The 26070-nt window shown below is 54.3% G+C and overlaps 1 long non-coding RNA gene across 1 annotated transcript; it reads right to left on the minus strand.

Moving 5' to 3' along the window:
* Positions 1–1606: 1606 nt before the first annotated feature.
* LOC120975765 (uncharacterized) lies at positions 1607–18195 on the minus strand. Its single transcript, XR_005771281.3, has 3 exons — positions 17878–18195; positions 16030–16055; positions 1607–2110 (listed from the first exon to the last, which is right to left on the minus strand). It is a non-coding gene; the product is annotated as an uncharacterized lncRNA (long non-coding RNA).
* Between the last annotated feature and the right edge of the window lie 7875 nt (positions 18196–26070).

The following is a 26070-nucleotide window of genomic DNA, read 5'->3' on the forward strand; positions in this document are numbered from 1 at the left end:
TGGTGGAAAAAGGAAAAGCCAAGCTTGAACTTCCATCCTTGGAAAGTTTAGATGTGGGATCCCTCCACCAAGCTTTTTTGACCCGGTTGTCTGAGAGCCGGGAAACCGAAGCTACCATGGTAGATACTTTGAGGAGAAAATATGAGGTATGCTTCCCTGTTCCTTCTTCCTTATATGCCTTTATATAGCACCCCAAGCTTTAAGAATTGAGAATTATAACAATACTTGAAACTTGCATGAATCTTGACCCGCTTGCAACATGCTTCTGATAGTTTCATACTTGTATAGCCCCCAAGGGCCGGGTCATTATGATATAATGATCTAGGACTTGTATATTGTAGTAAAATTTTGACAACTGGTAACCCCCAAGGGCCGGCTCATCATCACATGATGGGCCGTGTCTTATGTCATGATACTTAGCAAAAATTGAGGATGCATTTGCAACTCCCACGATGCGGCTATATCTCCCACGTGTCAAGGCACGACTTGGAGGCATAACCGCATGGTAGTTTTGTCGCAAGAAGGGTCATCTTCACACAATCCCATGTAATGAACAAGAATGGGATAAAGAGTTGGCTTACAATCGCCACTTCACACAATACATAAATTAAACATACATCATTCAGAGCACAATCAAGGTCCGAGTACGGAACCAAAATAAAAGAAGACAACCCCAAATGCTAGATCCCCGATCGTCCCAACTGGGCTCCACTACTGATCATCAGGAAACGAAACATAGTAACGACCAAGGTCCTCGTCGAACTCCCACTTGAGCTCGGTTGCGTCACCTGCACTGGTATCCTCGGCACCTGCAACTGTTTTGGTAGAATCTGTGAGTCACAAGGACTCAGCAATCTCACACCCGCGAGATCAAGACTATTTAAGCTTATGTGTAGGAAAGGGGTAATGTGGTGGAGCTGCAGCAAGCACTAAGCATATATGGTGGCTAACATATGCAAATGAGAGCGAGAAGAGAAGCAACGCACGGTCGAGAAGCTACAAAAGATCAAGAAGTGATCCTGAAGCTACTTACGTTCAAGCATAACACAAGACCGTGTTCTCTTCCCGGACTCCGCCAAAAAGAGACCATCACGGCTACACACGCGATTGATTCAGTTTAATTAAGTTAAGTGTCAAGTTCCCTACAACCGGACATTAACAAATTCCCATCTGCCACATAACCGCGGGCACGGCTCTCAAAAGTTTATACCCTGCAGGGGTGTCCCAACTTAGCCCATCACAAGCTCTCACGGTCAACGAAGGATATTCCTTCTCCCAGAAAGACCCGATCAGGCTCGGAATCCCGGTTACAAGACGTTTCGACAATGGTAAAACAAGACCAGCAAAGCCACCCGAATGTGCCCACAAATCCCGATAGGAGCTGCACATATCTCATTCTCAGGGCACACCGGATGAGCAGTCCGTACAACTAAAACCAACCCTCAATTTTCCCCGAGGCGGCGCTGCAAGGGGCTCTAGTTTGGACCAACATTCAGAGGAGCACTGGCCCGGGGGTTTTAAATAAAGATGACCCTTGAGTCCGCGGAACCCAAGGGAAAAAGGCTAGGTAGGCAAATGGTAAAACCAAGTTTGGGCCTTGCTGGAGGAGTTTTATTCAAGGCGAACTGTCAAGGTGTTCCCATAACACCCAACCGCGTAAGGGACGCAAAATCAAGGAACATAACACCGGTATGACGGAAACTAGGGCGGCAAGAGTGGAACAAAACACCAGGCATAAGGCCGAGCCTTCCACCCTTTACCAAGTATATAGATGCATTAAAGTAAATAAGAGATAACAATGATATCCCAACAATATCCATGTTCCAACAAGGAACAAACTTCATCTTCACCTGCAACTAGCAACGCTATAAGAGGGGCTGAGCAAAAGCGGTAACATAGCCAAACAACGGTTTGCTAGGAAAGGTGGGTTAGAGGCTTGACATGGCAATATGGAAGGCATGATATAGCAAGTGGAAGGTAGCGCGGCAAAGCAATAGAGCGAACAACTAGCAAGCAAAGATGGAAGTGATTTCGAGGGTATGGTCATCTTGCCTGCAAAGTTCTCAGAGTTGTCGAAAGCTTGATCCTCGTAAGCGTTCTCAACAGGTTCCTCATGTCGGAGTAAATGGCCATGGGTAGCCTAGCCGACTACCCCTAGCTCTTCAGAAAATTTATCAGGCCTTTGGGCCTTCAAGCACTCCAAGCACTTGGGCCGCCTTCCCTGGCCGGCTACCACTAAAGCCGACTCCCGGAAGGCGACCCAGCCTCACCGACTCCTCCCTAGGACGACTGGGGGGTGGCCGACTCTAAGAAGCCGGCCAAGAAGGACGCCGACTCTTAGAAGCCGGCCAAGACCACAACCACTCCTACATAACGGCGACCTGACGGGGTATGGCCACAGTGCGGCTCACGACCCCCGAAGCCCGAGGCGGGCATGGCTACAGGAGGCCGTACGGGAGGGACGTCTCCCGTGCGGCTCGGCACTATAGCCACGCTAGCCTCGACGTCATCCACGACCCACTCCTGTACGGCCCAAGGACTGCGGGCCCCTTCAGCCAGAGAGAGGCGTGAAGGCGGCCCGACTTTTCCTAGTCGGCCAAGAGTATAGCCGGTACTCCCTTCCTCGAAGCAGGAGCCCCATTAAGGAGACAAGACGAGGTGAGGCTACATTGATAGCCCCCGAGGCGGCCCACTGTAGCCATGCTCACCTCGACAAAGCCCTCATCATCAGAGGCGCGGCTACAGTAAGCAGCCGCCGACAAAACCCTAGGCGGTGGGACCGGCCTGTCGACCAAGTAGCCGGCAGCCGGCGGGACCCAGCAGCCGGCGGAGAAGCCGGCGAGCGTAGACACTAACGGCTGGGACCAGATCCCAGTCGGATTACCATTGTACCCCGGGGGGTAGGCCTATATAAACCCCCCGGAGCACCCATGCAAAGGGTTGGCTTCTGGATTGGCCTTGGAGCATAGTTGGCTTCTAAGTTAACACCCATGCATAGCACACACACCATAGATAGAGAGAAGCAGGAGCTAGCCTTGTTCTTCTTCTCCCTTGATCCCAACAGCTCTAGGAGCAATTGTAGCTACCCTTTATCGATCTAGTGATCATGCGGAGACCCCGCAGAGCAGGACTAGGGGTGTTATCTCCTCGGAGAGCCCCGAACCTGGGTAAGATTTGCCGGCGTGCATGTCTTCGCCTCATCCCGTTTCCAGGCACCGGCGACGTTTTATTGGCTCCCACAATGATAGGCCATCCCTTGGCATATGTCGCACCAACCACCCGACATTTGGCGCCCACCGTGGGGCCAGGTGCACCGTCGTCCGGAGACCTGTTCTGGACGGGAACCCTCTTCCTTCCCCGCGAGCGCAGCCAGCCTGCTGCGCCCGATGGCGCTTGCCTCGACGCGCTGCAAGGCTTCGATGACGCCTGCGCAGCGAGCCGCCTCGCCGATCTGCTCGGCGAGACTCGCATCTCCGACAAGCCTGCGTCCAACGCAGGCACCGACTACCCCGAGAGCCGCCTCGTCAGCCTCCTCGACCAACTTCACGTCTCCAGCGAGCCTGCTGCGGACATGGAGTCGGTCGGCTCCACCGACCCGATGATCATCGACTCCGACACCGCGTCGCTCGACGCCTACCCCTCCGACGTGGTGGTCTTCGACGACCCCCTCCCTAGAGCTGACAGCGGCAGCAGCGCTGTCACCGAAGTGCTGGTCATCAGCCACGTCTCCAACTCGGGCGAGAATGCCCGCGACGCTCAGCAAGCGGCGATGCACGACCTCTCCGCCCCCATCCCGGCCGACGCCGACGCCGAGACCCTGGAGGCACGCCGCCTTGCCCTCATCGCGGAGGGCAAGAAGATAGCCTCGATGAGACGCCTCACCGAGGCCCACCAGCGCGAAGTCGACCGCGCCGCCTTCGGGATGCCGCCGCCTAGCGGCCCGAGCCGAGCCGGCTTCGTCCAGAAGCGCGGCGCAGCCGTTGCCAGCATGCTGGGCGCAGATCGCCCCGTTTACGCCACCCCGCTCGAGAATCTGCGAGCCGCTCAGGCGGCTGCAGAGGAGCTCAATGGGCTGGGAGCCGACGAGCTCCCCTACATGACAAGACGGATCCAACAGCTGATCGACGCGGCTGCAGAACGGCACGAAGCTGGCGCCCGAACTGATCGCCATCCCCCGCACCGGGAGCATGCTGCGACGTCCCGCTCGTCGACTGCGAGCGGTGCGCGCCAGAAGAAAGACAAGGAGCCGGCTGCCAGCCGCAGCCGGACTCACATTACCATCGAGCGCGACGCGGATGGCCGCCCTCGAGCTGTAGAGCACCAGGGAAACCTGCCTCCTCCCCCGCCTCGAAGAGAAAGACGCCTCACTCCACCGCCTGTCACCCATCCGACTCTTGGCGACCGACTCGGCCGCCGAGAAGGAGTCAGAGAAAACGACGCCCGCCACAGGATCGACCGCCTTGCTCGATCCTTGGCGCTAGAAGAAGAAGACGATGTCGGCCCGCCATGCTTTGGCCCCCGCATCCGCGACGAGCCCTTCCCCAAAGGGTTCTCGCTCCCCAGAGACACACCCAAGTACAACGGCTCAGTGAAGCCGGAAGATTGGCTCATCGACTACTCCACAGCCGTCAGCATCGCCAACGGCAATCGGCGCGTCGCCGTGAAGTACGTCCCCTTGATGCTGCAAGGCACGGCGCGCACGTGGCTCAACAGCCTCAAGCCCTACAGCATCAACAGCTGGCTGGACTTCACCGAAGTTTTCGTCCGCAACTTCACCAGCACCTACAAGCGGCCTCCCAAGCCTCGCCAGCTCTCCCTCTGCGTCCAAGGGCCCAACGAGTCGACCCGCGACTACCTCATGCGATGGGCCGAGCTCCGCAACTCCTGCGAGGGAGTGCACGAGGTCCAGGCCATCGAGTATTTCACCGCCGGGTGCCGAGAGGGCACCCTCCTCAAGCACCGACTCCTCTGCGACGAGCCGGCTACCATCGATGAGTTGCTGATCACCGCCGACAAGTATGCCACTGCCGACTCCTCCATGAAGACCGAGCTCCGAGTGGACGCCTCAGGGAAAGTAGTTGCTCCGGCTCCCAAGACGCCGGCTGGCGACCCTAACCGGCGCCCCTACCAGAACGACCACAAGCGCAAGGGCCCCATGCCGACTTCCTCCAGTCGGCAGGTGGCCACCATTGAAGACGAGCAGCCCGAAGAGCGGCCCGCTCCCAAGAAGAAGGGAGGCCGGCCGCCTTGGCAGCCGTCCTTCTCCTACGAACAAGCACTCGATGCTCCCTGCAAATTCCACAGCGGCGCGAAGCCGTCCAACCATACGTCACGGAAATGCCACTGGCTCACCCGCATCACCAAGGGCGAAGGGATGGTGCCGCCTCCGCCTCCCGGCCCGCCGCCTCCAGCTCCCCAGCAGCCGGCGGCCCGGCCGGCAGTCGGCGCCATCCAAGACGAGTTCCCCGAAGCGCACGACGCCTACGTCGTCTTCACAAGTCAAGTCGACGACAAGCGCAGCCGACGCCGGCAGCACCAAGAAGTAAACGCAGTCGCCTCTAGCACCGCCGAGTTCATGCACTGGTCGGAAAAGCCCATCAGCTAGAGCCAGGCCGACCACCCAGAGGTGATGCCTTCGCCTGGCTCCTTTGCTATGGTCTTGGACGTCACCCTTGCGACGGAGAGGCGAGCTGCCAGATTTTCCCGCGTCCTGATAGACGGCGGAAGCAGTATCAACATACTGTACCGCGATACCATGGACAAGCTGAACATCAAAGCAAAGCAGCTCATGCCGAGCCGCACCGTCTTCCATGGTATCGTACCCGGCCTATCTTGCTCTCCAATCGGCAAGATCAAAATGGATGTTCTCTTCGGAGACAAAGATCACTTTCGCCGGGAAGCAATATGGTTCGAGGTGGTGGATTTGGAGAGCCCCTATCATGCGCTACTTGGCCGACCAGCGTTGGCCAAGTTCATGGCTGTGCCCCACTATGCCTACCTGAATATGAAGATGCCGAGCTCGAAGGGGATCATCACGGTAGCCGGCGACTACAAGAAGTCCATCGAGTGTGCCATGGCCAGCAGCCGGCTGGCCGAGTCCCTCGTGGTGGCAGAAGAGAAGAAGATGTTGGAACGGGTTGTGGCCATGGCCGGCAAGCAGCCGGCCTTGTCCCCCAACCCCAAGGACTGTGATGCGCAGGGCTCCTTCCAGCCTGCCAAAGAGACGAAGAAGATACCTCTAGACCCGGAGCACCCGGAGAGGTTCGTCGTGATTGGGGCGAACTTGGACAGCAAATAGGAAGGCGAGCTCGCCGACTTCCTCCGTGAGAATCGAGACATCTTTGCATGGTCCCCAAAGGACATGCCGGGTGTCCCGAAGGATTTCGCCAAGCACAAATTACATGTCCGAGCTGATGCGAAGCCGGTCAAGCAACCCCTCCGCCGACTATCAGAAGAGAAGCGAAGAATCGTGGGAGAAGAGATAGCCCGGCTCCTTGCAGCCGGCTTCATCATGGAAGTATTCTTTCCAGAATGGCTTGCCAATCCAGTTCTGGTTTTGAAGAAGAATAACAAGTGGCGCATGTGTATAGACTACACAAGTTTGAACAAGGCCTGCCCAAAGGATCCGTTTGCTTTGCCACGGATTGACCAAGTGATAGACTCCACAGCCGGATGCGAGCTGTTAAGTTTTTTGGATGCATACTCAAGGTATCATCAAATCAAGTTGGACCCGGCTGACCGCCTGAAGACTGCCTTCATCACACCCTTTGGAGCTTTCTGCTACCTGACAATGACATTCGGCTTGAGAAACGCCGGTGCCACTTTTTAGCGTTGCATGCAGAAATGTCTCTTGAAACAACTCGGAAGAAATGCCCACGTCTACGTAGACGACATTGTGGTGAAGACAGAGAAGCGCGGTACCTTGTTGGAGGACCTGAAGGAAACATTTGCCAACTTGCGCCGATTCCAGATCAAGCTCAACCCCGAGAAGTGCGTGTTCGGAGTCCCAGCCGGCCAGCTGCTAGGCTTCCTGGTCTCCGAACGCGGCATTGAGTGCAACCCTGTCAAGATCAAAGCCATCGAGAGGATGGAGATTCCCACCAAGCTGCGAGATGTGCAGAAGTTCACTGGCTGCTTAGCCTCCCTGAACCGTTTTATCAGCCGACTAGGAGAGAAGGCTCTCCCCCTGTACCGACTCATGAAGAAGTCCGCTCACTTTGAGTGCAATGATCAAGCCGACCAAGCCTTCCATGAGTTGAAGAAAATGTTGACCACTCCGCCTGTCCTGGCTGCGCCGACTGAGAAGGAGCCCATGCTCCTCTATATCGCCGCGACAAGCCGAGTCATCAGCACTGTTGTTGTGGTCCAGCGCCCGGAGGAAGGCCGAGCCCAGCTGGTCCAGAGGCCGGTCTACTATCTCAGCGAAGTACTGTCCAGCTCAAAGCAAAACTACCCGCACTACCAGAAGATGTGCTATGGGGTGTACTTCGCTGCCAAGAAATTGAAGCCCTACTTCCAAGAGCACCCCATCACGGTCGTGTGCACTGCCCCACTCGCCGAGATCATAGGCAGCCGGGATGCATCCGGCCGGGTGGCCAAATGGGCCATTGCCTTGGCGCCCAACACGATTTTCTATCAACCCCGCACCGCCATCAAGTCGCAAGCATTGGCCGACTTGCTCGTCGACTGGGCCGAGACCCAGTACTTACCGCCGGCTCCCGACTCCACCCATTGGCGGATGCACTTTGACGGGTCCAAGATGTGCACCGGCTTGGGAGCCGGCATCGTCCTCACCTCTCCCAAAGGCGACAAGCTCAAGTACACGCTGCAGATCCACTTCGCCGCCTCCAACAACGTGGCCGAGTACGAGGCGCTCGTACATGGGCTCCGGCTAGCCAAAGAACTCGGCATACGCCGGATCCTGTGCTACGGCGACTCAGACTTGGTGGTCCAGCAATCATCTGGCGACTGGGACGCCAAGGACGCAAACATGGCAAGCTACCGTTTCCTCGTCCAGCAGATGAGCGGATACTTCGAAGGGTGCGAGTTCCTTCACGTGCCAAGGGCCGACAACGACCAAGCAGATGCCCTAGCACGGATCGGCTCCACCCGACAAGCCATACCGACTGGCGTCTCCCTCCAGCGCCTCCTCAAGCCGTCCATCAAGCCGTCTCCAGAGTCGGATTCCATCTTCGTACCGCCTGCGCCAGAAACAGCCGGATCCGGCTCAAGAAATCCCGCAGGCGGCACGGGGACTTCGACGACTGCCCCGGGGACTGACGTAGTCGCACCCGGCCCAGGGACTTCAGAACCCGGCCCGGGGACTGCAGCAGTCGGCCCGGGGACTGCAACGACACAAGAAGCGGTGGTCGACTCCAATGCAACACCCAACCCACCCACCCGAGTCATGGTGGCCACATTAACAGCAGAAGAAGTCACAGCTCCCTCATGGGCCCAGCCCATCCTCAAGTTCCTAGTCAGCAGAGAGCTGCCGGCTGATGAGATCGCAGCAAGACTAGTGCAACGACGAGCCGCAGCATACACAATAATCAACAGGGAGCTTGTGAAGCGCAGTGTCACTGGAGTCTTCCAGCGTTGCGTCGAGCCAGAAAAAGGAGTGGCAATCCTCAAAGACATCCACCAAGGCGAATGCGGCCATCACGCCGCCTCAAGATCCCTCGTGGCCAAGGCTTTCCGCTATGGGTTCTTCTGGCCGACTGCCTTGGAGGATGCTAAAGAAATAGTCAAGAGCTGCAGAGGATGTCAAGTCTTCAGTTCCAAACAACACCTGCCGGCTTCTGCCCTCAAGACCATTCCCCTCACCTGGCCTTTTGCCGTCTGGGGACTGGACATGGTGGGCCCTTTCAAGACAGCCCGCGGTGGCTTGACACATCTACTCGTTGCTGTGGACAAGTTCACAAAGTGGATTGAAGCCAAGCCAATTAAGAAGCTGAACGGGCCGACTGCCGTGACATTCATCACCGACATCACTACTCGGTACGGCGTGCCGCACAGCATCATCACCGACAGCGGCACGAACTTCGCCAAAGGCGCACTGGCACGTTTCTGCGTGACGCAGGGCATCCGACTGGACTTAGCGTCCGTTGCCCAGCCGCAGTCAAACGGCCAGGTCGAGCGAGCAAATGGACTTATCCTTTCCGGCATCAAGCCCCGACTGGTTGTACCACTGGAGCGATCGGCCGGCTGCTGGCTCGAAGAGCTGCCGGCTGTCCTCTGGAGTCTGCGCACTACACCCAACAAGTCAACTGGCTTCACTCCATTCTTCCTTGTGTACGGTGCCGAGGCTGTCATCCCAACAGACATCGAGTTCGACTCGCCTCGGATCACCATGTACACGGAGGAGGAAGCTAAAGAAGTAAGAGAAGACGGCGTCGACCTACTGGAAGAAGGCCGGCTGTTAGCCCTCAGCCGGTCCACCATCTACCAGCAAGGCCTGCGCCGCTACTACAACCGCAAGGTCAAGCCAAGATCCTTGCAAGAGGGCGACCTTGTGCTCCGGCTGATCCAGCGAACAGCCGGCCTGCACAAGCTCTCGGCCCCTTGGGAAGGCCCCTTCGTCGTCAGCAAGGCACTCAGCAACGACTCCTACTACTTGATCGACGCGCAAAAGCCAAGAGCACGCAAGAGAGACGACTCCGGCAAGGAGTCGGAGCGACCATGGAACGCAAACCTCCTAAGACGATTTTACAGCTGAAAAGCAATATGTATCACGCTACCCCTTTTGTATTAAGTTACAAACCAACAGGCCCCCCGAACAGTACTCGGGGACTGCCTTTTATTTATCTATGAATGACGAGTGTCATATCCATGAATGTATTATTACATTTTGAATTCTTGTCCGGCACCGGGTCCGACTAGTCGGCCCGGGGACTGGCCGCCTTGAGCTATATTCTAAGTTCTTCCCGAAGTCAGCAAAGTAGTGCGCCGGCTCCCAAGTCCTCTCTTGTTGAAAGTCGCAGCTCAAAGAACTGACTGTCCGACTAGCAAGAGAGAAGACAGAAAGGACGCCCACACGAAAAACGGCTAAGGAACAACTAACCTATATAGCAAAAAGACGGCCTCCATATATGCCTGCCGGCTGTCACAGCAGCCGGGTGGCCGGCTTCCTAAAAAACTTAGCTTAAGTCCGGCAGAGCTAAAAGTACTTCCCCCTCCCCAATCGGCCAGGCACTCCCCGGCTACAGATTGCAGAGCAACTATTTGACTAGGGAGGCGGCAACCAAGGGAGGGCGGCAAAGGAAAAAAGCAGAAGGACAAAAAGCGAAAGTACAAGGAAAGACCGATTGCATAACTTATATACATAAAGCCGCCCACAGGCCGGCAACAGACTTAAGTTTGAATACACCCAGTGGGTGGAATTTTGCAGACTTAACCAAACATTGTTCAAAAGTAACAAGACAGGAAAACAAAAGAAAGAAGACTAAGGCGCGACTTGGAGACCGAGCTGGTCGGTGAAGGCAGCTCGCCGGCTGAAGGAGTGGCCGCCTAGCTGGTCCCGGCTTGACCACCTCCCGCGGCAGGAGACGCACTCGCACGTGACATAGTGCTGGAGGCGCGGTCAGGCTGGCCGGCTACTCCACCAACCGGCTCGGCGTCTTCACCCTCCTCCTCCTCCTCTTCGCCCTCGTCGCTGGAGTCGATCTCCTCCGCCGAGTCCTCGCCATACGCCGGGTCCAGCCCGAACCAATCTTCCGGCTGGGCGACTCCATTGTCGTCCACCTCGGGGGCGAAGACGTTGGTGTCGGTGTAGTCGGCGATCGCTGAAGCCCGCCGAATGATGGCCGGCCGCCGGCTCCAGCTCCGTGTCGGCTTGCTGCCGCCAGGTCGCCAGCTGGTCCAGGTCCAGGCCGGGATACCAGGCCTTGACGAACTCCAGCGCCCGCCTGGCGCCGGAGCGAGCCGCTGACGCCTTCCAAGCCTCGAAGCGGCCGACTGCCACCTCCAGCCAGTCGGCGGTCCGACTGGGGGTGCGAGGGACCACTTGGCCGGGCCAGAGGGCGGCCAAGACCTGCGATCCCGTGCGCTGAAGCCGGCGGAGCAGCCTGTGAGCCGGCTGGATGCGAGCCTGGATCGCCAGGAGCTGTTCCTCCAGCGAGCGGCCGGCGGTTGGCGAGATCTCGAAGCCGGCTTGCCTCTTCGCCTGGCGACGGGCTTCGATGGCCTGGTTGGCGGCAGTGGAATAGCCGGGGAAGTACTCTGCGCGAAGAAGAAAAGGAAAGAAAAACACCAAAATCAGAAAAACAAGTCAAAATGGCAGATGGCAAGAAAGGACGAAGGGGTAGACGACTTACCATAAACCAGATCCTCGATCTGGCCATAGCCGGAGACCAGAGTCTGCCTGGCCTCTGCCCAGCCGGCCGCCTCCGTCTTGAACTCGGCCTGGAGGGTGGCTTCGCGATCTTGCACAGCCTTCAGCGCCGCCTGGTGGCCTTCCTCCTGGTCGGCCAGCTTCTTGACCAGGCGGTCGCGCTCCTGCACCAAGGCGGCGAGCTCCGCGTCCTTGGCACGAAGAGCAGTTTGGGACTCCCCCAGCTGTGCCCTCAGACCGGCGTTGGCCGCTGCAGAGATAGAAGAAGAAGAAGAACAATGAGAAATCATCAAGGAAGATCCGAGCCGACTGCTCAGCAGTCGGCCCAAATCTCGGGGACTACACCCAGTGGGTGCGCTGACGCGCCCCCACATGAGATAAAGATCAAGTCACATACCTCGGCTTTCAGTAAGATCGGCGGTCTTCTGAGTCAGCTCCCGAGCCTGGGAGTTGAAGGCGGCCGCTCGGAGGTTGTGGTAGTCCTGCAAGACGGACAGAAGACCGACGTGAGAACAAAAGCAGCAAAAACAAAATCTCCAAGAAGTTCCAAGCCGCCTACTCAGCAGCCGACTCGGAACTCGGGGACTACACCCAGTGGGTGCGCTGATGCGCCCCCACGAGAGAAATCAAGTTCAAGAAAGAACAAGATGAGAATACTAACCTGGATGGCTGCCCGCGTGGCGAGGAATTCGTCGGTGAACTGCCTCAGCGCCGCGGCTTGGCTTTGCAGCCGGGTCCGGACGTCTTGTGCAGCGACGTTCACCACGGCTGACCCTCCACCCGGCGTCCACCCCGAGGTAGCGCTGGCCGCCTCCGCGTCTCGGGCCGACGAGCTGGAGCCCACGGCCGGCTGTGGCTCCGACGCAGCCTTCTGCGGTTCAGACGCGGCCTTCCCTGCACGCCGGCTTGGCGGAACCCGGACCGCCACCTCAACCCCCGCGGCCGGCTCGCCCTCCGCCGACTGTGCGGGCGCAGGCTCAGGCTGGCGGCCTTGGGTCGCCCTAGTCGGAGGAGTCGGCCCCGGCGCCTCCCCCAAGATGACGACGTCGTCGCCGCTTCCTCCCAGCCCCGGCTGGGAACCGCTGGCTCCCCCTGGCGAGGGATCCACGTCCCCGGGCGCCATGGTGCGCAGGGGGGTGACCATCAAAGCCTCCCCTGCCGCCGCTTCGGCCTCGGCCTCTGCCTGGGCCTTGGCTGCGGCCTCGGCGAGCGCCTTCGCCGCCTCCTCCTCCCGAGCTGCCTGGGCGGTGGCTGCCCTCCGTGCCTCCGCCTCCCGCGCTTCCTGCTCCTCCCGCGCCTCCCGCGTGTTCCTTTCCGTCGCCTCCAGGAGGGCGGCGCGGGGATCCACGCGGCGGGTGGTGCTCCCAGAGCCCCCTGGTGACTCGACGACAGAGCCGGCAGCCGCCCGCTCAAGTGACAGCGGAGCTTTGACCATTGAAAAAGAAGACGAAGATTCAAGAACCACCAAAGGAAAGAAAGAAGGACAGTACATGGAAAGAGAGAACTTACGCCAACACATTCTGCGGCTGTTTCACCACTTTGCGGAAGCGAGCCGCCTTCGCGGCCGCCTCTTCCCGCCTGGTGGCCGCCGCCCCACCCCTGGGCTTCTTCATCCGGCTACCGAACATGCCCTGGGTGGCGCGACGTTTCTGGCCTCTACCCCGAGCAGGCTGCGCGTCGGAGGAGCCCGCGCCGCGTACGGATGCCGGCTGGCGATGCGGGACGGCTTCGTCCTCGTCCGGCCAGTCGTCGAAGGTAGCGGTGAACCCGGAGCCGCCTGCTTCGCCGCCGGCTTGGCCGCCGGCCGGCTCGGCGGCATCCTCCATATGGACCGCCCCCAGGTCGGGGTCCTCCTGGTCGTGTTCGGTCCGGTCGGGGACGAAGCGGCGCTCCACGTCTGCCCCACCGGCCGGCCGAAGCAGAGGACTCTGTCAAAAGAGCAAGCCGTCTGAGTTAGTGTCGGCCTAGAGGAACTCGGCGACAAAGCTGAGAGAGAGAGAGAGAGAGAGAGAGAAAGAGACGAGGGGAGCGTACCGTAGGCGGAGGATTGGCGCGGCTGTATGGCTCCTTGCCGAATTGCCAGTCTTCGGAAAGTTGGCAGTTGGCAAGGTAATTCACCATGTCGGCGGCGTCGGGCTGCGGCATCTCCTTGGTGCACATCCGGCTCGGATCGAGCTGGCCGCTCATCTGACAGATCAGATGAGGCCGGCTCTGGAGCGGAAGGACCCGGCGCGTGACGAACGCGGCCAGGAGGTCGGGCCCCGTCAGGCCCTCCGACTGGACCATCACCCGCAGGCGGGCGATGGCGGCGTTTCCTCCCTGCGACAGCGTCACGGCCCGGAAGGACCACTGGGGCAGCCTGCCCGCCGGTGGGCCGGCCACGTAGGCCGGCAGGTTGAGGTAGTCGCCCCGGGGAGCGATGCTCCGCACGTAGAAGTATGACTTCTGCCACTTCTTCACCGATTGGATCAGCGTGGTGACGGGGAAGGGGTTGTCGGCGCCTGATCTCCGCGACGCGATGAAGGCGCCGGTCTGAGCCGGCACGCCCCGCACGCGCGTGCCCAGCTTCGACTGGAAGAACTCCCCCCAGAGCTCGAGGGTGGGGAGGACGCCAAGATAGCCCTCGCACAGGGTAACGAAGGCCGACAGCAGCACCACCGCGTTGGGGGTGAGGTGGTGCGGCTGGAGCTGATAGAATTCCAGCCAGGAGCGGAAGAAGGCGCTCACTGGCAGGCCGAAGCCGCGCAGGAAGTGCGAGCGGAAGACCACCCGCTCGCCCTCCCGCGGCGCCGGCCTGACTTCCTTCTCCGGCGCGAGGCGGACCTCCACCTTGTCCGCGCTGGGCAGACGCCGGGTGTCGCGGAGGAAGTTGATGTGGTCGTTATGGACGATGGAGCCATCCCAATCCCCGCCAAGCTGCTCTACGTGGGGAGGCATAGCGGAAGCAAGCATGGCGGCGGAGGAGCGTGCGGAGGAAGAGCGCGACGGCGAGGCGCTGACGCGAGAACGAGCAAGGCAAGAAGACGGTGGAAGTAGGAGGAGCGTGCGAGGGCCTGCCGCCCTCCACCTCCCCCTACTTATAGCCTCACGCGGCCGAAGAGGCCGGATGTGGGGGGAGACGTGGGATTAACTGCGCCCACTCCCCCCACGTCTCGCGTTTATTACGCATAAGTGCGAGCCGAAACTGCCGCACGGAACGTGCGGGCAGTTTCGGGATACAAAGGATCCGCGCCTGGGCCGGGGCGCGGACGTGGCGGGCCCCCTCCCTGCAGCGACGTCCCGTCACGCGCGTGGGCTGGCAGGCTTTCCGGCCACGTGGCACGCTAACGGCCCGAGGCCGGCCCGCGGCCCGGTGCACGTACCTGCGGGTTCCCGCCCCCCCCCCCCCCCCGACTCTAGAAGAATTCGACTAAGGCGGCACGCCTGACCAAGGCCGGCTCCCAGCTGCCGGCTCGTCACGATAGGAAGCTGATCGAGCTTCTTGAACCCCACTCCACCTCGAAGCCCAATCAGCTTCGGGGACTACTGTCGGAGTAAATGGCCATGGGTAGCCTAGCCGACTACCCCTGGCTCTTCAGAAAATTTATCAGGCCTTTGGGCCTTCAAGCACTCCAAGCACTTGGGCCGCCTTCCCTGGCCGGCTACCACTAAAGCCGACTCCCGGAAGGCAACCCAGCCTCACCGACTCCTCCCTAGGACGACTGGGGGGTGGCCGACTCTAAGAAGCCGGCCAAGAAGGACGCTGACTCCTAGAAGCCGGCCAAGACCACAACCACTCCTACATAACGGCGACCTGACGGGGTATGGCCACAGTGCGGCTCACGACCCCCGAAGCCCGAGGCGGGCATGGTTACAGGAGGCCGTACGGGAGGGACGTCTCCCGTGCGGCTCGGCACTGTAGCCATGCTAGCCTCGACGTCATCCACGACCCACTCCTGTACGGCCCAAGGACTGCGGGCCCCTTCAGCCAGAGAGAGGCGTGAAGGCGGCCCGGCTTTTCCTAGTCGGCCAAGAGTATAGCCGGCTACTCCCTTCCTCGAAGCAGGAGCCCCATTAAGGAGACAAGACGAGGTGAGGCTACAGTGATAGCCCCCGAGGCGGCCCACTGTAGCCATGCTCACCTCGACAAAGCCCTCATCATCAGAGGCGCGGCTACAGTAAGCAGCCGCCGACAAAACCCTAGGCGGTGGGACCGGCCTGTCGACCAAGTAGCCGGCAGCCGGCGGGACCCAGCAGCCGGCGGAGAAGCCGGCGAGCGTAGACACTAACGGCTGGGACCAGATCCCAGTCGGATTACCATTGTACCCCCGGGGGGTAGGCCTATATAAACCCCCCGGAGCACCCATGCAAAGGGTTGGCTTCTGGATTGGCCTTGGAGCATAGTTGGCTTCTAGGTTAACACCCACGCATAGCACACACACCATAGATAGAGAGAAGCAGGAGCTAGCCTTGTTCTTCTTCTCCCTTGATCCCAACAGCTCTAGGAGCGATTGTAGCTACCCTTTATCGATCTAGTGATCATGCGGAGACCCCGCAGAGCAGGACTAGGGGTGTTATCTCCTCGGAGAGCCCCGAACCTGGGTAAGATTCGCCGGCATGCATGTCTTCGCCTCATCCCGTTTCCAGGCACCGGCAACGTTTTATTGGCTCCCACAATGATAAGCCATCCCTTGGCATATGTCGCACCAACCACCCGACACCTCATTCACGTACTCGTCTCCCGGCTCTACCCAAAGCAAGAACACAAGCGAAGGACCAACAATCAATCACGGTGCAATGCACAAGCAACATGATGCAAAATATGGCATGATATGCGAGATGTGATATGCAATGCATAAGCGTGCTCCGGAAGGAAAAGGATGAACAAGGCATCAACTTGGCAAACCAAGTATGCCACTGGAAAGATGAGATGATTTCGGTTGAAATCGATATAAAAGATCACCGGAAACGGATACACGGTTTGCAAATGGCAAGCAAAACAAGGATGGCACAATTCTGCGATTAACAGCATGATGCCATCTAGAATGCAGCACGAATCTAAACTACTGCACTCCAACATAACAACAAAGCATATGGCAGTGATGTATACAAGATGCTTGACAAAACTTGAACACTGAGCTACGGCTAAATCACACGCAGAGCAGGTTCAAACAAGCATGGCAAAAGTGCAAAAGATAACAGATTCACAGACTTGGAGAAAATACTAAACATGGCAAAACAGCAGCAGGTAGCAATGTTTAGAGCTGGCAAACTACATGCTACAGGAACATCTCATGGCAAACAAAGACATGGCATGATAGTACTAAAGACATAGAACAAAACTCCCTTACGGAATATGAGTCAAAAGGGCACAGAAAATATGATTATATCCATGCAAACATAGCAAGTTTTATAAACAGATTCAGACGTGAAATTTCAGGACATGGCAAAAACAGATTCATGTTGGCATGTTAACAAGCTTGATTAACTCACTAAAAGACATATCATGGCATGGAACAACTTCTAGCATGAAGTAGACATGAAAATGAAGCTATCCATGTGCAAAACTACCACATAGCATATTTGCATGAATATACACATTAAAGACAAAACAACAACATGATGTAAAATGACATGTTCATGAACTTGCTCAAATGCAGAAACTAATGCCACCACTGGATTAGTGGGATTTTTTCTACCCCGAAAACATATATAATATGTTGGGTTTGCTGTAGAAAAATCATCACAAGTGCAATAAGTTAAAAACTGCCCTAAATGGAATATGACAGAAATGACATTTTCCTTATTTGGAAACTTCCAAATATGGACTTGCCCGAAATGGAAAACGGGGACTTGCCATAAATGGAAACTTGCTGGTCTAAAAATAAAAATAAAAAGGAGGGAGGGGTTACTAGAGGATGACATGTAGGGCCCTGCAATCAGTGTCATGCTAAAACAAATAAAAGACCCCAGAAAAAATATGCACCGCCTGGGAATCGAAACCGAGACATCCTGCTAGAGAGCGCGCTGGAGCAACCAGTCGGACTATGCATGCGTAGGTGACCTGGAAGGGGCTCGGCCCTTTTTGAAGCATTGGAAGGACGAGCCTTCTTCTCCACTGCACGGGGAAGATGGTGACGGCGCCGGCGGGCAACGACGACGACCACTGGAGCAGTGGAGCACCGGCGGGGGTGCGGGATTGGGAGGCAGTGCTGCTACTGATCGTGCGTGTGCAGGCACGCATGTGTGGGTGTGCGCTCACATGAACTTGCGTCCATGGCGGCTAGGTGCAGCGAGGCGAAGTGAAAGCGAGGCTAAGCGGAGGCGAGTTGCGGCACAAGCACGGGATGCGGGACGCTGCTCTCCTGCGAGGGTGCGAGCAGGTCGTGGTGCGCGAGGGGATCCAGAACGGGGAACACTCGAGCTCGCTACGGTAGAGCAGCAACTACATCAAAATTCAGGCTTCTCCGGAGCATCGAGATCATGGCGAAGGCGCGATCCTAGCATCTCCTACGGGGATCATCCAGCGTTGAGAGGGAGGATTGAGGAAGCCGGGTATACCTCCTTACCCTAGGACAAGAAGACGGTGACGGAGACGAGCCTACGGCGACGCAGTCGACCTCTGAACCTTGGCGCGGTCCTGACCGAGAAGAAGATGGAAGCAGAGGACGACGGGGAGGTAGATCCAGGGGCCGTGGCGTCGGGTGCATCGAGGTAGGAGACGGTGAGGTACTTGGAGTTCCTCTCCACGGTGGCCGATGGGGTCGGAGGCGCGGCGACGAGCTACTCCGAGCTCTAGCTCAAGCTCGGCCGGAGCATGGTGGGCAGGGCGACGGCGTTGGCGTGGCTAGCCTTACCTGCCGGCGGCGAGGGAAGGAGAGGGTCTGAAAAGGTCGAGGGGAGGCCGGGGTAGGGTTTGGACATGCTTTATAGGCTCCTAGGGTGCAGGACGGCCGTCAAATCACCCGGCGCGCCGACGTGGCTCCTGTGGATGAGCTGCCGTACAGGGGAGATGATGCTCCTGTTGCTCGCGGGCTGGATGGCTGTACTGGCTGGGCTGGCCAGTTGGAGGGAAAAAGGGCCCAGGTAAGGAGAGGTAAGTCTCCCATCTCTTTTCTTTCTAAAATCTGTTTATCTAAATACCCAGCTGAAGAAAAGAAAAAAAGCCAGGGGGCTAGGAGAGGAGCTTTGCAGATATAAAAAAAATACCCTCCAGCTCCTAGAATTATGCTCTATTTGATAAAATTGAGTTGGGCATTTTTAGAGGTATAAAAATAAAACAAGTTTGAATATAATTCAAACTTGAGGCATTTTTTAACCTAACCAAAACAATTTAGATGGAGCTGAAATTTGGCAGAGAGGTAAGTGACATGGTGATAGAATATTGAGGGAAAGTTGAACATTAATGGAGGAGGGTAAAATGGAACTTGCAAAAGAAAGAAAGAGAAGGAGAGGTGGTGATGCATGGATCACACATAGAACATGCAACAGCATATCATGCATGCATATCATGGAAATGCAAGTAGACATAAGCACAACACAACATTGATATGCACATGATGCAAACATATGATGGCTAAAAGGAATACGACAAGAAGCACTAATGCAATATGACAAGGTAAGCATGGCAATGAAATGAGTAGAACAACATAACAAAGCAAAAAGAGACCAAAAGATGGAACCCCGAAAGGAATTGGATGGAGATAAACATGGATATATTGCCAAATATGGAAGTTTTACATCTGGGGTGTTACAACTCTCCTCCACTACAAGAGGATCTCGTCCCGAGATCTAGGACTGAAAGAACTCCGGATATTCGGAACGGAGGTGATCCTCGCGCTCCCAGGTGGCTTCTCGGTCGGAATGGTGCGGCCACTTAACTTTCAGGAATTTGGTTGACTTGTTGCGAATCTTGCTCTCAGTTTCTTCAAGAATAGCAACGGGGTGCTCATGATAAGACAGATCTTCTTGGAGGTCAATCTCTTCGAAGTTGATAGTGCGCTCAGGCGTCTTGAAGCACTAGAAATAGAAATGAACTAATATATAGATAATCGAAATTGAAAAGAACTGATGGGAAAATCAAAATAAAATCTTTTTAATTAGTTCTCCTTTTTTGGAATTTTCTTATTATCCTTTCATTTTTTTTATTTTTTGTTTTACGAGATTTTTTCTAAAGTTTCATTTACGCCTAATTAACATCGAGTAGACCCTGGTATTCTTTATTTCGATTCAACAAAGTGCCAATAGCTTCTGGATGTTGGCTAAGTGATTCAATCTTCGCCTTGGCCTCATCTTAATTTCCTATTCCACTCTTATGGAATAGAGTACCGGTATTTTACCCGAGCCGATCTTACCTTGGCTCGCAAACCCCAAGTTTGTCTATGAAGAGTTTGCTTATTGAATACGTTTGTTTCTTTCATTTTTTTTGGGGGCGGTGAAGGGAAAGCTCCCATTGGTAGAAAAAAACCCACAACCCCTGCGAAGCTATGACACATGGAACACATCGTGCACGTTTGCGAAGTTGGAGGGAAGCTCAAGTTGATAGGCGAGGTCGCCTCTTTTGCCAATGATCTTGAAAGGACCCACGTATCTCGGGGCAAGCTTCCCTTTGATACCGAAGCATCGAGTGCCTTTCATTGGAGAGACGCGGAGGTAGACATGGTCTCCGATTTCAAAACCCACATCACGGTGCTTGTCATCATAATAGCTCTTCTGGCGCGATTGCGCGGCTTTGAGATTCTCACGAATGACTTTGCACATTTCTTCGGCTTCTATGATCAAGTCGTTTCCAAGAAGTTGGCGTTCACCTGTCTCGGACCAATTGAGAGTAGTACGACACTTCCTGCCATAGAGAATTTCAAATGGGGCCTTGCCCGCACTTGCTTGGAAGCTGTTGTTGTAGGAGAACTCGGCATATGGGAGGCAATCTTCCCACTTCATACCGAAGGAAACGACACAAGCTCTGAGCATATCTTCAAGGATTTGATTGACTCGCTCGACTTGGCCACTTGTTTGAGGATGGAAAGTTGTGGTGAAGCGAATGTTGGTGCCCATGGCCTTCTGAAAGGAGTCCCAGAACTTATAGGTGAAAATGCTTCTGCGGTCTGAAGAGATCAATTGCGGAATACCATGCAAGGAGACAATTCTGGAGGTGTATAGCTCTGCCAACTGAGCTGTTGTGATAGATTCTTTGATTGGAAGGAAATGAGCCACTTTGGTAAGCTTGTCGATGACAACGAAAATAGCATCATTCCCACGCTTGGACTTGGGAAATCCAGTAACGAAGTCCATCTCGATATGATCAAACTTCCATTCTGGAATAGCAAGAGGTTGGAGGAGACCAGCTGGTCGTTGGTGTTCTGCTTTCACCCTTCTGCAGATGTCACATTCATTTACGAATTAAGCAATTTCTCGCTTCATTCGAGTCCAGCAATACGACTGCTTGAGGTCATGGTACATCTTCGTACTTCCAGGATGAATGGATAGAAGGGAATTGTGTGCCTCGTTCATAATGACTTTCCTTAGATCACCTTTAGGAACCACAATTCGATCCTCGAAGAATAGAGTGTCTTTGTCATCAATGCGATAGCACTTGTATTTGGAAATGCCCTTGTCAATACCATGTTTCACCTTCTTCACCATGGTATCCAAGAGTTGTGCCTCACGAATTTGATCTTCCAAAGTAGGAGAGACTAGGAGGTTGGCAAGAAAACCTTGAGGAACAACTTGGAGATTCAGTTTGCGGAAAGCTTCACAAAGGTCCGGTTGGAAGGGCTTGAGAATTAAGCTGTTGCAGTAAGCCTTCCTGCTTAAAGCATCTGCAATGACATTGGCCTTGCCTGGAGTATATTCAATACTCGGATTGTACTCTTGAATCATTTCGACCCATCGAGTTTGCCTGAGGTTGAGGTTGGGTTGAGTGAAGATATACTTGAGATTCTTGTGATCGGTGAATATGTCTACTTTCCTTCCCAACAAGAGATGTCTCCATGTTATTAATGCATGGACAACTGCCGGCAAATCAAGATCGTGAGTGGGGTAGTTCTTTTCGTTGGGATTCAACTGACGAGAGGTATAGGCCACAACTTTCTTCTCTTGCATTAACACAGCACCGAGACCTTGAAGAGAAGCATCACAGAAAACTTTGAATGGTTTGGATTCATCAGGAGGAGTTAAGACAGGAGCTGAGACAAGCTTCTCTTTGAGGGTGTTGAAAGCAACATCACACTCATGAGTCCAGACATACTTCACATGCTTCTAGAGGAGGTTGGAAAGAGGCCTTGCAATCTTAGAGAAATTCTCAACGAATCTTCGGCAATAGCTTGCAAGTCCCAGAAAACTGCGGAGCTGCTTGACATTCTGAGGAGGTTCCCAGTTCACAATTGTAGAAACCCTCTCTGGATTAACAGCAGTGCCCTTGGTGGAGATGATATGACCAAGGTAAAGAACTTCATCAAGCCAAAACTCACATTTGGAAAACTTCGCATAGAATTGATACTCTCTGAGCTTGTCGAGCACCAATCGCAAATGTTTGGCATGATCCTTCTTATTCTTGGAGAAGACCAAGATATCATCGAGATACACTAGGACGAATTCGTTTGTGTAGGGGTTGACGATGAAGTTCATCACTCGAGAGAATGTTGGAGGAGCATTGACAAGGCCGAAAGACATGACAGTATATTCATAGGAACCAAAGCTAGTTCTGAATGTTGTCTTGGGGATATCTTGTTCACGAATGCGAATATGATGATAACCCATACGAAGGTCAATCTTGGAGAATACTTTTGAACCTTTAAGTTGCTCGAATAGCTCATTGATGTTGGGAAGTGGGTACTTGTTCTTGATAGTCTTCTTGTTCAATGGGCGGTAATCGACGCAAAGTCGGTCCGTGCCATCCTTCTTCTGGACAAAAAGAACACCACAACCCCATGGAGATGAACTCGGTCTGATCAGACCCAGACGCTCTGGTTCATTGAGTTGTTTCTTCAATTCCTTCAACTCCTCTGGTCCAAGCTTGTAAGGACGCTTGCAAACAGGTGCTGTAACGGGCTCAAGATCGATAACGAATTCACTGGCCGATGAGGAGGCATTCCCGGAAGCTTTTCTGGAAAGACGTCTTGATATTCACAAACGACTGGAATCTGAGAGATGGCATTCAACTTGCCCTTCTCATTGAGAGAAAATAGTCGAATGGTTTCATCACGAGCGGCATAGATGATCACATCCTCAGAAGAGTGTGTCAATTGAATCTGCCTGGCAGCACAATCAAGCTGAGCCTTGTGCTTGGAAAACCAGTCCATGCCGAGAATTAGATCAATATCCGAGTCACCAAGAACAATTGGAGAAGACAGAAATTTATAGTTTCCCATTTTGATAACGGAATCCGGAACGAATACTCGAGAAGACATTTGTCGAGCCGGAGAAACAATAGACAAAGGTCTCGGCAATACTTGAGTAACCAAATCATGCATAGCCACAAAAGGTCTTGAAATGAAAGAATGCGATGCACCAGTATCAAATAAGACTTTTGCAGGCATATCATTAACAGGGAGGTTACCCATGATCACTTCTGAAGAATCCTCTGCCTGAGCTGCGTTCATCATGTTGACCTTTGCAAACTTGGAATTATGCTTGATCACTGCATTGCTGGAAGATCTCACAGGAGGAGGAGACGGAAGGCGCCTTTGGTTGAAGCACTTGTTCGCATAGTGACCTTTCTGCTGACATTTGTTGCAAGTCACCTGTGAGAGCGGACGATGATAAGGAGCACTTGACCTTGGAGCTTGAGTCTGAGACTTGTTCTGATAGCCTGGGTTGGGTGGGTGGGAAGATCCATGGCCACCTTTGTTCTTGTGTTGATAAGGCTGACGAAGCGGAGGAGGTGGAGGAAGCCAAAACTTCTGTTGCGTAGCTGCCACTAGTGAGGAAGAAGAAGACTGAACTGCGTCCCTGACTCTCTTCTTAGATGCCTCACACTTGAGCTGGGCAACTTCTTGCTTTAGTGCCATGTTATAGAATTGATCAAACTCAGCCGACTCAACAAGAACGAGAGCTAACTACAGATCTTCTCTAAGGCCACCTCTGAATTGATAGATCATGCTCTTTTCATCAGGAACGTCTTGTTTAGCGAAGCGAGCAAGTTTCTGAAACTGGATGTTGTATTGATACACGGACATGCTGCCTTGCTTGAGACTGCGGAACTCCTCACACTTGCTCTCAGCAACACTTTGTGGAATGTGATGAGCTTTGAAGTCTCGGCGGAAATCATCCCAGGTAATCACTCGACCTCCTCTGGAATCTCTGTATTGTTGATACCACTCAGCAGCTTGATCCTTGAGTTGAAACAAAGCAAACTTGACAAAGTCCTCAGGTCTGACATTGCTACATTCAAAATGTTTGCAAATGTCCACGAGCCAATCATCAGCGTCTGTGGCCTCGACATAGTTGCTGAAGGACTTCGGCTGGTTTGCGAGGAACTGGTTGAGGGTAGCAAACTGAGGATGATTGTTGCATTGGCCTTGATTTCCTTGGTTGCCTTGCCCTTGGTTGCGCTCTTTCAAGAGTTGCAAAAGCATCTGAGTGTTGGCGTTGGTGGCTGCCATGATAGCTTGCCATGCCTCCGGAGGCGGAGGAGGTGGCGGAGGGTTTGCCTGACTCCCATCATTGCGTTCTGGATTCTGACGCGTTGGCAGAGCCATCCTGAAGAGGGTGACATCCGTTAGCATCTTGATAGACAGATAGACAAGTTGAATCAACGGATAGAAATTGCAACATATAGTCTTCACAATAAACATTCGGACAAGGATGAACGAATGAATTCCAAAGTTAACATCACACGTCCATTAAGGTGAGAAGCCACTTGATAAGAGATTGATGAAAGAAATACCAAGGTACGAATGGAACAGATAAGTGGTAAGGATTACCCAATCACCAACCAAATATCTGTGGGAAGAAATGCTAGAGCTACTTGAATTCCCACCTATAAACTCCCGAAACTTTCTGGTTATGCAATCAGGTGTTGGGGATACAGGGGACGCAATATATCTCACCCAAACTAACAATCCCTAGATCCAGTTGTATCCATCCGTCAACACATAACCAAGAAAACTCCGGAAATCGTGTACCTCAACCTTCGAAAAGCATCCGTTATATGAGTTATGGCAATACTCCCGAACTCCCGCCCCAGTACTGGGTGGCGTCGAGGTGATCTCACCAACAAACTGCATAAAAGAGATTTTTGATGTCGGCGAAACTCAGGTATTCCAGAACTGCAACGATAAAATTGTGACGACAACACCTCGGAGCTCAACTCCCCGGGACACTGCCACAACCCCTAAATGTCAGGAGGCACCAAGAACAATGTTCTCGTCACAAAACCATCGGAACGATTCCATGATACCCGCGTGATCCTTAAAAAAATTAGTGAAATTTGAGGAGAGGAAAGTCAAAAACATCTACGTCAGGAGGCCTCACCAGAGCGACGAAGGGACTGAGGAGTAAAAAGAATCCTACTCTCCGATATATATAATCCTAAGACTCAAAACATTTTTGTTCTAGACTAAACAACGCCAGCGATTCGATCAAGCAGGGGGCTCCTAAGTCGGGGATGGCTCTGATTACCAACTTGTAACGCCCACGATGCGGCTATATCTCCCACGTGCCAAGGCATGACTTGGAGGCATAACCGCATGGTAGTTTTGTCGCAAGAAGGGTCACCTTCACACAATCCCATGTAATGAACAAGAATGGGATAAAAAGGTGGCTTACAATCGCCACTTCACACAATACATAAATTAAACTTACATCATTCAAAGTACAATCAAGGTCCGAGTACGGAACCAAAATAAAAGAAGACAACCCCAAATGCTAGATCCCCGATCGTCCCAACTGGGCTGCACTACTGATCATCAGGAAACGAAACATAGTAACGACCAAGGTCCTCGTCGAACTCCCACTTGAGCTCGGTTGCGTCACCTGCACTGGTATCCTCGGCACCTGCAACTGTTTTGGTAGAATCTGTGAGTCACGAGGACTCAGCAATCTCACACCCGCGAGATCAAGACTATTTAAGCTTATGTGTAGGAAAGGGGTAATGTGGTGGAGCTGCAGCAAGCACTAAGCATATATGGTGGCTAACATACGCAAATGAGAGCGAGAAGAAAAGCAACGCAGGGTCGAGAAGCTAGAAAAGATCAAGAAGTGATCCTGAAGCTACTTACGTTCAAGCATAACACAAGACCCTGTTCTCTTCCCGGACTCCGCTGAAAAGAGACCATCACGGCTACACACGCGGTTGATTCGGTTTAATTAAGTTAAGTGTCAAGTTCTCTACAACCGGGCATTAACAAATTCCCATCTGCCACATAACCGCGGGCACGGCTCTCGAAAGTTTATACCCTGCAGGGGTGTCCCAACCTAGCCCATCACAAGCTCAAGTTTCCCCGAGGCGGCGCTGCAAGGGGCTCTAGTTTGGACCAACACTCAGAGGAGCACTGGCCCGGGGGTTTAAAATAAAGATGACCCTTGAGTCCGCGGAACCCAAGGGAAAAAGGCTTAGGTAGGCAAATGGTAAAACCAAGGTTGGGCCTTGCTGGAGGAGTTTTATTCAAGGCAAACTATCAAGGGGTTCCCATAACACCCAACCGCGTAAGGAATGCAAAATCAAGGAACATAACACCGGTATGACGGAAACTAGGGCGGCAAGAGTGGAACAAAACACCAGGCATAAGGCCGAGCCTTCCACCCTTTACCAAGTATATAGA

Source organism: Aegilops tauschii, chromosome 3, assembly GCF_002575655.3.
Source record: "Aegilops tauschii subsp. strangulata cultivar AL8/78 chromosome 3, Aet v6.0, whole genome shotgun sequence".
Lineage (NCBI taxonomy): Eukaryota > Viridiplantae > Streptophyta > Magnoliopsida > Poales > Poaceae > Aegilops > Aegilops tauschii.